This window comes from Drosophila mauritiana, chromosome 3L (genome assembly GCF_004382145.1).
Source record: "Drosophila mauritiana strain mau12 chromosome 3L, ASM438214v1, whole genome shotgun sequence".
Classification (NCBI taxonomy): domain Eukaryota; kingdom Metazoa; phylum Arthropoda; class Insecta; order Diptera; family Drosophilidae; genus Drosophila; species Drosophila mauritiana.
The window spans coordinates 25,843,131-25,860,833 of NC_046669.1; the positions used below are offsets into that span (position 1 = coordinate 25,843,131).

Sequence of the window (17,703 nt, forward strand, 5' to 3'; positions counted from 1 at the left end):
GACCACCATACTTTGGACCGCAGGCGGCGTTTCATTGCTGTCTCGCCGGGATGACCTTCGTGGGCTAACTCCAGTATTTTCATTCTTAGAGATCTTGGCACGACTACGCGGTTTCCCCTCAAAAGGAGCGAGCCAACCGCTGATAGCTCGTTACGAAATGGATAGAAGCTCACTGAACTATCAGGCTTCCAGGAGTCGTTCTCCAGGCAACTGATTGCGTCCATAATCTCTTCATCCCTCTTGGAAGATTCTGCTATTTCCGAGATTGTCATAAATTTTGGGATGGAGCTCTGTACGACGCGTAGGATGCTGTATTCCGTCCTGAGATCGATTGGTGCTACCGTAGGTAGTTGGCAGAGACGAGACAACGCATCTGATATGTTGTCTCTTCCGGATTTATAGATAACGGTGAACGTATATGCCTGGAGTCGCAGCAGCCACCTTTCAATGCGGGCCGGGGGCTTGGATCTTGGTTTGAAAATGGCTTCCAAGGGTTTGTGATCGGTTACGAGTTCGAAGTGTAGGCCTGCCAGAAAGTAATAAAATTTCTCCACTGCCCAAACCAGTGCTAGGCTCTCCTTTTCCGTTTGGGAGTAGCGTTTCTCCACCTCCGACAGGGCCTTGCTAGCAAAGGTAATTATTAATGGTTCGTTGTCGACTTTGAATTGCAATAACACAGCCCCAAGGGCAACCGGGCTAGCGTCCGCAATCACCCGAGTTCGATGCCTTGGATCGAAATATGATAGTTTGGGTACCTTGGATAGGAGATTCTTAAGGTTGTTGAAAGCATTTTTCTCGGCTTCGCCCCAGGTGAATTTGTTTTCAGTTTTCAGCAGTTTTCTTAGAGGATCTGTGTGACTTGCAAGGTCCGGAATGAACTTCCCGACGTAGGTTACCAAACCGAGGAAGCTCCGTGTTTCCTCTTTGTTCTTAGGGTCTCTGAAAGATCGGATGACGTCAATTTTCTCTGGGTCGACTTCTATTCCCTTGTCGGATAAAATATGTCCGAGGAATTTTAGTTTCCTTGTCTTCCAGATGCATTTCTCTTTATTCAGTAGGACATTATTTTCCTGGAATATCTCGCATACTTCTTTTACGGCGCTGTCGATTTCGAGGTCAGTTGCGCCAAAAATGATTACGTCATCGATGAAGTTCATGGCGTTAGGTACCGCAGATAACATCTGCTCCAGAAGGCGTTGAAAAATTTCGGGAGCAGAATTAACTCCAAACATCTAACGCTTATAGCGGAAAAGTCCCCTTGGGGTTATGAACGTTGTTATCTCCCGGCTCGATTCATCAAGGGCCACTTGGTGATAGGCGTCCTTGAGGTCTAGGCGTGCGAAGTATTTCGCCTCTTTGAGTCTGGTCATAAAGCAATCGAAAGTTGGTAATGGATAATTTTCCCGTAGGATAGCTTTGTTTGCCAGTCGCATGTCGACACATAAGCGGATGTCCCCGTTCTCCTTAAACGCAAGCACGATGGGAGATATCCAAGCACTCGGGTCCTTGACTGGTTCAATTATATCTCGACTCAGGGCTTCGCACAGTTTTTCCATGACTTTGTCCTCGAGCGCTGCCGGAATTCGTCTCACCGGTTGTTGAACGGGTTTTACGTCATAATCGATAGAGAGCCTTACTTCAATGTTTTTCCATTTCGGAAAAGGCTCTATTTCTTCAATCCGGTTAATGATTCTTCCCAGTCGGAGGACTTTTAACTCGATAGCTGTGTCTCGGCCCAACAGAGATTGTTCTCCATTTTCAATCACGTAAAATGAAGCAATCCCTTCGGCACCCGGCTCGACGGAAATTGGGGCCTCGAAAATACACATTACTCGAAGTAATTTGTTAGAGGCATAGGCTCGGAATTGCTTTTCTGTATGGGTTCTTACGTTAAAGACTGTGGCTTTTCTCTTCGCTAGCAGAGACCAGTCCGCGTGGCTGATAAGGTTAAACATGCACCCCGAGTCAATGATTAAAGGAATTTCACGGCCTCCCACTCGGCATCGTATGAACTCCTCTTCATCCTCGCTTGACACTCGAAAGCAATGTGCCTCGCCCTTTTTCAGTTTGGAGGTGGTGGCCTCCTCTTCGACAGATCGTATATACGTGCGAGGCCTTTTCAGGTTATTCCTTTGGGACTTAGGGAATCGGCTGTTCAAGTTAGTTCGGCACTTCCTGGCATAGTGTCCAGGCTTCGAGCATTTATTGCAAGTCACATTTCTTGCCGGACATGATGGGTCATTGTGTGTGTGTCCGAATTTTCCACATCTGGGGCATTCCCCACTCTGCTTGAAATTACGATGTGCAATTTTACAGATGGGTTCCGCAATTGGTCTTGATGTCATTTCTTTTGATTCCTTGTTGATCTGCTCCTCAACCTGACATACTTCTATCACTTCCTCTAGTGAATTTTCCTTCCCCAGGAGTCTTTTCTTGAGGTCTAGAGGTGCCCACACATCTATAATTTTATCCTGAAGACATATATCCTCAATCTCCGCTTTTGAGGATCCGAATGCACATCGTTGCATTTGTTGACGGAGTCGCAGCAAGAAATCCCCAAAGCTTTCTGTGTCCAACCAAAGACACTAGAATAACAAGATGCGTAACGGCCATACAAATTTTTGGCACGCGATTTTTTGGCCGTGGCTCTAGAGGTGGCTCCAGGCTCTCTTGAGTTTTTGTTCGAGAGAGAAAGAGCGGAGAGCGCTACAGCAAACAGCTCTTTTCTACGCATACAGTGATAGCATACAACTGTATGAGTGCACACTTATGCTCATGTATTGTAAATTTGACAAAATATGCCCTTCACCTTAAAAGTTCGTTGACTTTAAATCTATATTATTTTTTATCAATTGGCACCATGCGAAAAATTCTTGTTTTGCATTGCCTCAACGTTATTATTATTTAAATAAAGCTTAGAAATAGTAATAGACGAATCTATGTACATCACAAAATAAATTTCGAAAATGACTTTATATTAGAATACTTGTCATTAGGGTATTCAGCTTGCGGCGTGAGAAATATTAATAAGGCAATGATTGTTGAGTGCTTGTGTCCGCACTTCGTGCCTGACGATATGACTTTTGCAACGAACTGTTTTCATATTTTTATTTATTTTATTAATTTTTATTTTCTACTACGTATTATTATTTTTTATGAAATATTATTATGAAATATTATTATTTTTATTATTTATTAATAAAATTATTATTTTTATTATTTATTAATAAAATTATTATTTTTTTATGAAATTAAAAAATAATTATTATTTTTATGAAATATTTATTTCTCAATGTTATGTCTTCTTTTTGGAAAATTTATGTTTCAAATTACAGTAGTTATAATAATTTCCTTTGTATTTGCTTTAATTATTATTATAATAATTATTATAATAGTCAGGGAATTTTTATTTTATTTCATCATATTGCTACGAAATTGGACACAACTCCAAATATGTAAATTCGTTTCTTCGATCAGAATTGATTTCGGCCCAAAAATCGTCTTCTAGAACAAGTACGCACACATATACGCGTTCTCGTCTCTTGTTTTTACTCACACAAGCAAGCAAATTCTATTTTTATATTTCTTACGCTCTCAACGTGAGCGAGCGGAAAGAGAGCAAATTTGGCCTTCACCAAAAAAGTGGCTGCATAGTGCCAAACGAATGTATGGCCGTTACGCATCTTGTTATTCTAGTGTCTTTGGTCCAACGGTGTCAGGCCTCTGAATAGATGTCTCTCAAACGTTGAGTTCTGCTCCGGTGAGAAGTGTTTATTTAGATGGTCGATGAGGATTTTGTAGATGTCTTCTTTATTTCCGTCGCTGGGCTCAACCAGCGCACCAGGTAGGGTAGTATACTACTACTACTATACTACTACTAGTATACTACTGACTGTAGCTGGACTCCTCCCAAAAGCAGTAGCTTACTCCTCTTCTGCTTCTCGGTAACAATGCCCTCGGCCTCGAGGTATATTGTAAACGCCCTCAACCACTTCTCCCATTCATTTCGGAGGATTGCCTTGTCGATCACCTCGCACAGAAACGGTTAAATGACACTGTCGGTCATTTTAAATACGGGACCTAGACTTGGGGTTTACAACAAAATACATTATTAGGTTTATGACTTGACTTGTAATTAATACCCGGCCCTCTTAGGAGCTTGTAGTTATTACCCAGTCTCAGTTCAATAATACCTCCAATTTACATTTGGGGTTTAGTTGTTTACGTTTTTCCTTTTTAATTTTATTAATTCTTTTGGCTTGTGGAGAGAATACTGCTTCACCCGACCTTTAACCTTCTGTTTACAACTCAAACCGATTACCCAGCTCTTTTCTTAAAAGCTTGTAATATTTTCTTTTTTTTCTTTTTTTTTTTAAATTCTTTTATACAATTTTTTTTTTTATTTATATATTTTCGTGTTCTGTTTCTTTTATTTTTTTCTAAATATGCTTTGGCTTGTACCACTACTCAGCTCCTCTATTTAGAGCTTATAATGCGTACTCGGCCCTTGCAACCCTTTGGTTGCTAGAGAAATTTCTCTCTCTCACCTTTCAAGCTTGTAAAGAGTATTACTCTTTACTCGGCCTTATTAGTTATTTTTCTTAATCTCCTGGTTGCTAGAGAGTGTCTCTCTAACTCACCTTCTCTTAACCTTGCGAAGAGTAATCTCTTCACTTAGCCTATCTGTCGGAGTGCATGTGTGTTGGATGAGAGTGAGCGAAAAATTGTGCATACAGAATCACTGATTCTGCTTTGTGCTTAAAGTCAGTTTATGTTGGCAACGTGCAATCTGCACTCACGCAGCTTATTCCTTCTCTCCTATTTTTTAACATTTTCATGTCTGTATATGCCGGTAGGCCCATTCACTCACACACACACACTCACGCACAGCCTATATCACGCCAGTCGTTTACCGTATTTTCGCGCCCTTTTCCCTAATTCATCAAATTTACCAAGGTTTTAGTTATTATTATTATCATTTACCGATTTTTCCACTCGTCGCCAATGTAATGACCCGCTTAGTCACAGTAATACACGTTAGGGTTTATCGCTTATATTGAGTTGGTTTATTTGGATAAATGATATTCGCACACCCACGCCGCTTCGCAGTTCGCACCAGAATAATCCCTTCTCTCACTCCGACGCTGGCCGATCGTTAGCGCCTGTCCCGTCGCTGCTGTCTCGATGCTTGTTAGTTGGCAATGCCGGTCGCCACAGTATTATTAAATTTAGGTGGGTAGCAGTAGTTAGTGCGTATATGTTTTAAACATTTTGAACATATATAGGGGGCGGTTTTGCTTTTTTGTTCTCAATTTGCATTTTCGTATTTATAGTTGCATTTGTCCCATTGTCAGTTTGGTTTTCGTCTTCATCATCTTGTGCAATAGCTCAAAACGGTTGCTTGAGTGTGGCTCGGCTAGCCAGTACTCTTGGAATGTTTTTTGGGTAGCAGCTTGAGCGTTATTCCTCTGTTTCTTGTTGTTATTTAAGAGATCTTTGGAACCGTTTAGAGACTGATTGCCTCTGTGACGTTTTGTTGGTTTGGGAGAGAGGATTGAGTTTTGTTTATTGTTGTTGGAGCGGGTATTGAGGTTGTGGGCGTTATAATATTCGCTGAAGAGGAGCATATCGGCTTTGAATCATAGCAAACTGTAGTTGTTGTTGCTATGTGTTGGTTTCTGAAGTAGCTGAGAGCAAAAGAGTTGAGAGTGGGAGAGCTGAAAACGTAATTGCCGTGAGCGGGAGAGTTGAGTGTGTGTTTATTGGTATAGAGGAAGTTGTTGTTGGTGTACGCGCAGATGAATTTGGAGCGCATTCTGCGCTGCTGTGCTGAGAGTAACTGTTGGGTTTATCCAATTTTGGAGAGCAAGATCGCGCTCTTTCATCACTTTGAGGGTGTAAGCTTTGATAGTTGTTCGTGTAGTTTGATATGTGGGTAAATGAGAGTTAGGAGTTGTTTTTGTTTTGTTTAGCTTGAAGCTCTCGCTTCTGATTTTGAGTTTAGGATTGTTTTGTTTATTGTTTTCAAATGTTTTTTGTTTATCTTGTTCACAGAGATATATAAGGTTTTTAACTCATATAAATATGTGTTAGCGTCTTTTCGCTTTTATATGATGGTTGCACTCGGGCTTGAATTTTGCACTTAAACTTCTATATTAACCGGAGCTCTGTTAAAAACACGTCCGTCGGGGTTGAAGTTCAGTTTAAAATGATGACAATTGCATTTTAAGGTATCGAACCTTCTCACAATCGTTTTTGATTTCTGTTGAAAAATAGTCTTAAATTGCATCCAGAAATGGCACCATAAACTACGGTAAAGAAATGAAAAAAAAGAAGGTAGAAAACATTTAAAACAAGAGAGAATGCTATAGTCGAGTTCCCGTTACTGAGGTAGTGTGAATTTAATTATTTTTCTGGGTTATCGATAGATATTAAGGAATAAAATGAGAAAACAATTTTAAATTCTTCTAATATGTGGGCGTGACCAGTTCGGCGGCTTAAGGGCGGTAGAGTGGGCGTGGCAACATGCGCTGCGTAATTGTCGCTAGAATATGAATGCTAAATCTTAAGCATCTAGCTTTATAGTTTCTGAGATCTTGACGTTCATACGGATAGACGGACATAGCCAGATCGACTCGGCTATTGATCCTGATCATGAATATATATACTTTATATAGTTAGAAACGCTTCCTTCTGCCTGTTCTCATACATACTTCTCAACGAATCTAGTGTACCCCTTTACTCTACGAGCAACAAACAAGTAATAAAACAAGAATAGAAAGAACTATACATATAAGTTAGCACCAAAAGAATTCGCAACAACAATCTGCGAAGGCTTACACGCGCATCCGGCCGTGCACCTGCAGTAGCCAATAAATGCAAGATCAGCGTCTGGAGCGCTTCCGTGGGAGCGACGATGGCAGAGCCAGCAACGGAGTTGGCACTGACGCTAGCAGAAGCAGCGACGGTGCTGGGGGTATAAATACCACCAAATTTTTCACTTTACATTTAGTTCCGATTTTTGTCAAAATAAAGACGGGCCACCGGACCACCACAAACGTTTACTTTAACTGGCGCCCAACGTTAAAAGGGTCCTGCCGCCGAAAAAATCCTTCGTCGTAACAAAAATCCAGTAAGTGCACCCCATAGGCTGCCCTGATTACGATACGCGAAAACGCGAACCCGTAGGAGCACCCCATAGGCTGCCCGGTTCGCGAACTATAAAAACAACAAAAACAAACAAATACAACAAATCTATAAGAGCACCCAATTGGCTGCCAAGATCACCGTGGGACGGATCCTGCACAGAAAGGACTCACTTACATCGGCCAGAAGGCTATCGCCACAGACGACTGGACGGGAGTGTTACCAAGGTACCCCTGTAGCCCCCAGGAGCAAAAAGGAAGAATAACCGGTTCAGGATGTATTTTATACTGTAAGTTAAGCAAGTTAAGAGATAAGAATAAAAAAAAAATAGCAAGTGTAAAACATACAAAATCTATACGAGAAGTGAAAAATCTATAGGAGCAATAATCTAAAAATATAAAATATAAAACAAAAACTAAAGGAAAAAATATTTGTAAAACACACAAAATTGAAATTTAAATCTAAAATTTTCTAACAAAAATTTAAGGAAAAAATATTTGAAACATACAAAATTTATATAAAATACAATTTTTTTTTAAAAAGAAAAGAAGAAAAATATTTGAAAAACATTTAAAATCTATACGAGAAACACTTTGAGAAAATATTAAGAAAAAATCTATCTATATATATAAAAATGAAACCCGTTTCGCGTTGTCACGGCATCACGTGTGAACGGCTGAACCGATTTCGATAATTCTTTTTTTTAAATGTTTGTGGAAGTCCAAGGATGGTTCTTAAGGAAAAAATATTAAGAAAATCTCTCAGAAATATTGAAAAGTATACATTTAATTTTGCATATTTTAAAAAACGCGCGTTCAGTTCACTAATGAATTTTCACCATCACATTTATGGGTGATTTTGCGACCAGCCGCGTACGGTCACACCATTGGCAAAGCACAAACAAAATACGTACTTTTCTGCTAGAAGAATTACAAATCAGTTGATTCCGTTACTAATGAAGATGAAGTTGTGAATTATCCAACAGAATTTTAAAATTCGCTGGAATTGCCCGGGTTACCACCTCATAATCTGCAATTAAAAATCGGATCAGTAATTTTTATGTTACGGAACATAAACCAGCCACGTCTGTGTAATGGCACCCGGCTTGCGGTGAAGAAATTATTGAACAACGTCATCGAAGCCACAATTTTGAAAGGGAAGTACAAAGGCGAAGATATTTTAATCCCACGCGTCCCTATGATACCGAACGATATGTCCAGTGCGGCTTGCATTTGCAATGTCAATAAATAAATCACAAGGGCAGTCGCTAAGTGTATGTGGCATCAATCTAGAAAATCCATGTTTTTCACATGGCCAATTATATGTCGCCTGTTCCCGTGTCGGAAAACCATCAGCATTATTTATTTACGCGCCAGAACATAAAACTAAAAATATAGTGTACATTAGGATAGAGAGAAACAGTGAAGGGTATAGAGGCTATTAGTTGTTTTCTAGAGCGCGCGTGGTGTTAAGCTCAGTATTCACTTCAAAATGCCAAGTTGTTCAATAGCGATTTGTAAAAATATAAGTGGAATTATTGAATCCTATGGAATAAACACTATTATGAAAATATATATTTTGTTTTGTATTTAATAAAATGAGGTCCTTTTCAGATATATATATTAGTTGTTTTCTAGAGCGCGCGTGGTGTTAAGCTCAGTATTCACTTCAAAATGCCAAGTTGTTCAATAGCGATTTGTAAAAATATAAGTGGAATTATTGAATCCTATGGAATAAACACTATTATGAAAATATATATTTTGTTTTGTATTTAATAAAATGAGGTCCTTTTCAGATATGGCGTGACCAGGGAAATAGGGATTAATTTATATATGGAGGATATTATAGATTCCAGTTTAAATTGAATAGGTACTCATACCTAAGATAGGTCAACTATACAAAATAAAGTAGTGCATCAAAGCTACGGTAAGGCGGTCAGCTAGTATTTTATAAATAATCATGGCAACCCCAAACAATCTAATTAGGCCTGCCCTACTTAATAATAACACAGGCCCCGAAATAAACCAAGCCCTTGACATAACCAATATGCAGGACAAATTCAGGAAATAGTAGAGGGAATTTTGAACCAAAAATTTAACTCAGACACTGCACCACTACTTGATCAAGCAGTCCATATCAATAATGTTAATATGAGTGAATTAGACCGAGTCGCAGATATAGCAGGAGCAGGAGAATTTATCTCATGGAGAAAAAGCGTAGAGAGAATATTAAAAATACATTCATCATTAGCAGGATCACCCAAATATTACGGAATTCTTAATGTTATTAGGAACAAAATTGTAGGCAACGCAGACTCAGTCCTGTAGTCTTACAACACCCCACTAAATTGGACAGCTATCTCAAAATGTTTGACAGCACACTACGCGGATAAACGCGATGTGACCACACTATAATACCAAATGACCTCGCTGGTGCAAGGAAATCAAAGTACAGCAGATATCTGCGTACCAGCAAGTTTATACCCACCTATCTCTTATTTTGAATAAAATTACTTGCATGGAAATGGGAAAAGAATCAATGGATCTTTTTGCCAAATCCTACAGAGACAAGGCACTTGACACCTTCGTCAGAGGCCTGAACGGCGACTTGCCCAGACTGTTGGGAACCAAAAAGCCCGCAGATCTCCCATCAGCACTTCAGCTATGCGAGAAAAACCAATAATTTAAAACCAATTACGCAAATAATAGCCAAACACATTTAAGAAAATTCGATGGCCCTGGTAGAGGACCACCCCTACCAAGAAAACCCGTACAACAATTCTCAAACGCAGGTCGACAACCATTCATTCCACACTTGGCTTATGTTCCACAGACCCCTAGAAAAACTCATTATGTACCACAGCAACAATATGGAGGGAATTATCAACAACACTATGGTAACCTACCAACACAGCCACCAAGACCATCGGTCCCAAAGCCACAACCTAGGCCGGAGCCTATGGACATAGATAGAAGTATTACATCCAACCAAGATTAGCTAAGAAACCAATCAAAAACAACCAACCCTTTTTCGTTAACTCTGTGGGCGGAAAAGTTCTTCCATACAATCGCCAATCCTTTTGACCTAAAAAATACTTTTATTAAATATTTTATACTACCCTCCTTAAAAACCTTCGATGCCATTATCGGAAACGATACACTGTGCGAAGTAAAAGCCCAAATTAATATGTAAAATGGGTATATTTCAATACAGAATAAAAAAAGAATTAAAATAAAGCAGAAAACCTCACGCGAAGTCAACAAATTGGATACTCAAGTAGAACACGCTACAGAAACTCAAAAGAAACATTTAAGAACTATTTGCTCAAACTTTAAAAAACTTTTTGGGGACCCGGACGAAAAACTGGCATACACAACAAGAGTAGAAGCCACTATAAGGAGTACAAACGAGAGCCCAATATACTCAAGACACTACCCGTACAAATACAAGAGATGCTCGCAAACGACATAATTGTGAGGGTCTCACGATCTCCATATAATTCCCCAATATGGATTGTCCCAAAAAAAATGGATGCATCAGGACAGAGAAAACACAGAATGTTAATTGACTATAGGAAATTAAACATGGTTACCATTCCAGACAGATACCCCATACCGGACATTAACAACGTACTTGCACAGCTAGGACAGAATAAGTTTTTCTCAGTCATTGACCTCAAAAGCGGCTTTCACCAAATCCCACTAAGAAAATCCGATATTGAAAAAATGGAATTCTCAGTTAACCAGGGAAAAATGAGTTTACCAGACTACCGTTTGGACTCAAAAACGCTCCTTCAATTTTTCAACGGACGCTGGACGATATCCTTAGAGAACATATAGGAATTAGGTGTTTCGTATACATCGATGACATCATACTCTTTAGCAAAAATGAGGAAAACCATCTAAAAGACATCAAGATAATATTTAATATTCTAGAAGAAGCAAATATGAGAATCCAGCTCGACAAATTTGAATTCTTCAAAAAAGAAGTGGAATTCTTAGGGTTTTTAGTGGCCGATACTAGAATAAAAAAGAATCCTGAAAATGTCAGGGCTATTGTAGAATTTTCCGAGCCAAAGACCCTCAAAGATCTTTGTTTCTTTTTAGGACTCTAAGGGTTTTACCGTCGCTTTATCAAAGATTATGCGAAACTTACAAAGCCCCTTACAGCCCTTTTAAGAGGGGAAAAGGGCCGAGGCCGTATTTCAAAAAATGCCTCAAACAGAACGCTAATCTACCTGGACGAAAACGCTAGAGAAGCATTCAATAAACTAAAACAAACTCTAGCTTCCGAAGAAGTCATGCTGGCTTATCCAGATTATAGTAAAGAATTCGAATTGACCACCGATGCTTCCGATTATGCCATAGGAGCCGTATTAGCTCAGGAGGACAAGCCAATAATGTTTATTTCTAAAACCTTAAGTGAGGCAAAAGAAAGTTACGCACCGAACAAAAAAGAAATGCTGGCCATAATTTGGGCAATACAAACTCTTCGAAATTTTTTGTATGGTTCAACCAAAATCACGAGTCTCTCACACACCCAACCAATCCAAAAAGCCGTAACGATCAAATGAAAAGGTGGAAAGCAATTTTAGAAGAATACACCCACGAACTTTTGCACAAACCTGGCAAGGCAAACGTGGTTGCAGATGCATTGAGTAGACCTCCCTTGCAAACGCATGGAGAACTAAATGCTATGACAGAAACCGTGCACAGTAGTTTCAGCTCTCCCGAAAAACGTATACCTATGGCTGAAGAACCAATAAATGTTTTTAAAAATCAAATATTGCTATCTTTAGGAAATAAATCTTACAAATTTGAAATTGTTTTTCCAACATATCACACACACTATTACAGAACCAGTATTAAATTCAGACAATTTGATACAAATTCTAAAAGAAAGACTCAATCCGTCCGTCATAAATGGAATCTACACCAACGAGGAAACCTTAGGAAACTACTACCACTTTTTAATAATTACAAAACCAGATTCTCTAATAAAATAGTTACAGACCTGACCGACGAAAATGACCAAGAAAACGCAATTATATCGGAACACAGGAGAGCACACCGCAATAGCACCGAAAACAAACAGCAGCTGTTAGAAAATAAAAAGTATATTTTCCACAAATGAGGGCTAAAATCACAAAAATAACGAAGGAATGTCAGACCTGCAAAGAACAAAAATACGAACGACACCCAAATAAGCCAGAGCTACAAAGCACACCTATACCACAATACCCAGGGCAAATAATTCATGTCGACTTATATCTCACATGTAAACAAGTAGTCCTCACAGCAATAGATGAATTTTCTAAATTCGCACAAGCTAAAATAGTCAATTCACGAGCAACCCAAGACATAAAACAACCCCTGAAAGAAATATTAATAAACTTCGGTATTTAAGTAGTGGTAATAGATAACGAAAAGTCCCTTGGATCAGGTCCCATAATGCGGATGCTGCAAGACCAGTTCAATATAAAGTTCTATAAAGCACCACCCTACAACAGCTCAGCCAACGGTCAGATCGAACGCTTTCATTGAACTCTTTCAGAAATTATTAGATACCAAAAAGCCGGAAAATTACACAGTTCATTAAACGACCTTATAGAGAGATCAGTTGTCAAATATAATTATTCAATACACTCAACCACAAGCAGGAAACCGGTCGATTTATTCTTTGGCAGAAAAGTATCTCTGGACCCTAAACTACTACAAACAGAAAGACAGAAAATTACGGACAAAATCAAGCTCACGCAAGAAAAAGATCTAGCTCACCATAATAAAAGTAGGAATCAGATAAAAAGTTACTGTCCTAGACAAGAAATATTCGTACAAAACAATAAAAGATTAGGAACAAAGTTGTCACCCAGAGACAAAAAAAGAAATTGTCAAGGAAAACAGAAACACTACAGTACTAGCAGAAAGCGGTAGAATAATTTATAAAAAACTAATTCGAAATTAAACACCGTCATTTACAGAGCCCTTCTGACTGTGTGCGCTGCGGACGTACAAATAACGGACTACACTAATTCTGAAATTGTGACTCTGACTACAGGACTAGCCAAGGTTCAAACAGGGATCTTTCGATTAATCCATATTATTGACATTGAGGAATATGAAAAAACAATTGATAAAATAAACCAGACAGCCTTAATGAAATTAAAAACTTACGACCCAATCCTATCCTTCATAATAGAGCACCACCCTCATGACCTCCCTGACCTGGTTTTGACCTAGAAAGTCTTAGTTTTAAAATTCATTAGAATAATCAAATAAATAATAATTATTATGTTATATCAACTATTATAATTCTCCCTATCATTTTTAAGATTAAAAATCTGTTAGTCTTAAGTAACCAAGACATATTGTAAAATAAAATAATTTAAGCAGATCAAATTAAGTTGCCGCATGGGTAACAGTGCGTTGATCAAATAATAAAAACATCATCGTTCAATAAAAAAATAATGCTCATAATAGAGGAAGTCAGGATTTCTAAAAACATAATCAATAGCTAGAAGATGAAGAGTATAAAGAAAAGACATATAGATCTAATAGGTAGTGCTTGGAAATGGCTGGATGGATCTCCAGAAAGCAGAGATTTTGAAATAATTAAAGAAAAAATAAATTCAGCTTTAACTAACAACAATAGCCAGGTTAATCTTAATAGGCTTATCATTGACAAAATAAATAAAATCACTCTGGCCAATAGAAATTTAATAAACAGCCTAAAATATGAAGGAGACGCTCAAAGGGATACTAGCACCACATTAATGTTTCAAATTCAAATCCTTAAAGAAGAAATTCTTAATCCTAATCAGGATATACAGTGGGCAAAAGCAGATATTAGCAACCCCCAAATACTGGGAGACGAGGAGATCAACGAAGTTAAAAGAATATTAGGTCAGAATCAATTACCTTACACAAACTTTGAGGAAGCCATGCACATAGCAGAAGTAAACATAGCAAGTAACGGACCAATGTTAATCTATATTGTAAAAATTCCTGTAACCGATACCAAACTATGTGAAGAAATTCTAATTAAACCAATAAAAATTGGTCAATATGTCAACAAAATGGAAACCGAAAATGTAATTAGATGTAAAGATAAAATATTCGCAAAAACTACAAAATGTAATACTTATAATGAAAAAACGATTTGTAAACATATGAAAGATAAAATATTCGCAAAAACTACAAAATGTAATATTTATAATGAAATAACTATTTGTAAACATAAGAACATGATAGACATTAGTAAGTCATCATGCCTATCAAATCTCCTAAAAAGTCGACCTGCCACCTGCATTAGAATCAACAACCAACACATCCCCACAATTGATGAAATCGCACCCGGAGTTATCTTACTCAACAAATTCAGCGGCAAGATCTCAGTCAACGGAACAAAGTCAACACTTAATGGGTCATTTGTCATTAACTTCAGCAATACCACCATAGAAATTGATGAACAAGCCTTTACGAACAAGTACACCGTACACCATCAACCCATGCCGGCAATCCTCCAAACCGAGATGACAATTTAAAACCTAGAAGAGAAACTATCACTAAAATTCGTCGAGGAACTTAATGTCAATAATACTAAAACCTTGGAGCTGGTAAAAACAACCTCCCACACAGCCGATATACTAATGGGCTGCGTCCTAATCACCGGAACCGTCGTAATAACGATCCGCATCTTGAGTTTACAAAGGTTACAAAATTCCATATCAACCAAACCACCGATGACAACCCGACCAACGACCGCAACGAGTGGGGACACTCGATTTTAAAGGCGGAGGAGTTAGCACCAAAAGAGTTCGCAACAACAATCTGCGAATCAGGCCGTGCACCAGCAGTAGCCAATAAATGCAAGATCAGCGTCTGGAGCGCTTCCGTGGGAGCGACGATGGCATAGCCAGCAACGGAGTTGGCACTGACGCTAGCAGAAGCAGCGACGGTGCTGGGGGGTATAAATACCACCCAATTTTTCACTTTACATTTAGTTCCGATTTTTGTCAAAATAAAGACGGACCACCGGTCCTAATTACCTTCTTGTTATTTTTTTTTTTTTTTTTTTTTTTAATTTATTTATTAAGGCATACGGGGAAGTCTTGGATCCCTTACCATCCTTCTTACCATATCTATTAATTCAGCCCATTTGGGCTCGCCGGCTAACTATAGTTAGCTTTTTCAAATTTACAGTAATTTTACTACAATTACATATAACAAATTACATATAACAAATAGGGTTTAAGATAAGCGTCAGCTTCTGCTGACCCTTGTCAAAGAAGATCGGGTAATGAGATCCCTCGGTTGCCTTCTATTGAGCCTCCTTGGTGGGCGAGATCTGTTTAGAGCGCTGGCCAGCCGATTTCTGTGGCGCTCCAGCTTGTCATGGTATCTGCTCGATTGCTGGTTTATTTCGTCAAATACCGTTGCTAGTTTCAGGTCTCTGTGCAGAGTGGTGTTTCGAACAAACCACTCGCAGCCGGTGATAAGTCTTGCTACCTTATTTTGAATAGCCTGGATTCTTTTGATTTGGCTGTCGCATGCCAAGCCCAAGATCTGTTTGTAAATTGTCAGCTTGTTGGATATTGACAATTTACTGCGCGAACTTCTTGTGAAAATAAACAAACGTTTACTTTAACTTATACAACCATAAAATTAAACAAAATACATCCGGACACATAACCGCCATATAGCTTTACGCAGTCACATTTATTAATGTTTCACAGATGATAAAAATAATAATATGAAAAAATTTCGAAAGATTTTTCAAATGTGTGGGCGTGGCAGTTTTGTGCGTACTTTATATAGTCGGAAACGCTACCTTCTGCCTGTTACATACTTTTTAACGAATCTAGTATACCCTTTTACTCTACGAGTAACGGGGTGCGAAATAAAACAAAATTTGGAACACAAAAATAAATTCCCACATGATAATGATGGAGACCCTCCGACTGACCCTCACTGGCTGATTCCTTTTGCGTCCTCTGCGATCTCCGTCACTTTCTCATTCTCTGTTCTCACTCGCGGATCTCTTGCCGGTTCGATATCTAACTGCCTCGAGCTGCGCTTGCGCCGCCCCTTTATAGGAAGCCTTACTTCCCCTTTTGCGCACGGCCCGCTCCAGTGCAAGGTCTACCTAATGTCCCGTATGTTCACGGTGCGTCCTTTTTGTGCTTCTCCAAAGTCCGCACCGTTGCCGTTCGACCCCCGTACCCTTGGCGGCTTGAGTCAAAAGTCCTGCGCGGTACCGTTAGTCCACGGTCTCTCCGCTTTCCAGGGATCCAAGCTCCATTATTTCCCGTTCGCCGCCCTTGACTCCTTTTGCATTCCAGCCGTCTTCGCTGTTGCTGTTGCCGCTCCCCTGAATCTGGATTTGTGGGAAGTTTTATGACTGCTTACATCTCCCCCTTCCTTCGGAAATTTTTGAAAAGATGGTGTTTCCGACAGTCCTTCGCTTCGGTGTCAGCTTCATCGCTTCTTCTCTTGTCGACCCTGCGCACTTCGTTATCAGCCTGGCAGACTGATCCCAGTAGACCCTGTCGTTTAGCATCTCGACTCGGCATCTCGATCCTTGCGCCTTTTTCGAGCTCCCATCTTCTGCTGCCGTCTGCTCCTCGTCTGCAGCTCTGTATTTAAACTTTTCGCCTTCCTTTGATGCTCACCACCTTTCATCTCTGGCAACTCCGCTTAAACTTACCACGATCGCGTTATAGATATCGGCGAGCGGCGTTCCCACTTCCTTTTCATATCGGCAACTTCGGTTGCGTCGGTGGTGTCGGCTGCAACGGCGGCTGCGTCATCGGCGGTGGTTGCGTAGGCGGCTGTGACAACGGTGGTGTCGGCAACTCCGATCGCGGCTGCGGAGGTGGTGTCGGTTGCAACGACGGCGGCGGTGGAGCTTGTAGCGCCTCCTCTTCCTCTGCAGCTGATCCACCGCTGCAACGTGGCGACCTGTGCCTCCATAAAATTCCGCTCATCAGCCGGGTCCACGGTCAGCGGCGCGACTGCGTTGCTCGTCGCACGCTGCGGTATGCCATCCTGGCTCTCGCCACCCGCACGGCCTCGTCTTTGTCTGACCCCCGTCGTCCTCCTTAGTTTCGGAGGAGAGGTTGACGGTCTTATAAGATAATAAAGAAAACTATAGCATTGTCTATAGTCGAGTTTCCCGACTATCAGAGTGTGAATGCGAACGCGAAATTTCATAATTTTTCTAGGATATCGAAAGAAATTTTATTTTAAAATTGTTCAAAAGTGTGGGCGAGTCAAAAAGTTTTTATAAAATTATGATAAAATATCCATAAAATTTTTAAAAATGTGGACGCTGCAGTTTTGGACGGTTTTAAGGCGATAGAATGGGCGTGGCATAAAGTTCCTTAGCAAATCGATAGAAATTTACAAGTCTAATATAATGCGAAAAAATATCCAAAAAATTTTCAAAAAGGTGCGCGTGGCAGTTTTGTGCGGTTTTAGGGCGTTAGAAGGGGCGCTGCAAATATCATTCGCTTTTGTAACTTTGACATATTACATCGATGCAGAACCTTATCTCTCG

General features: G+C 39.7%; 1 protein-coding gene across 1 annotated transcript in view; it reads right to left on the reverse strand.

Moving 5' to 3' along the window:
* Positions 1 to 17,703, reverse strand: part of LOC117141917 (unconventional myosin-VIIa) — a 606,161-nt gene that overhangs the window by 504,383 nt on the left and 84,075 nt on the right. The window lies entirely within an intron of this gene.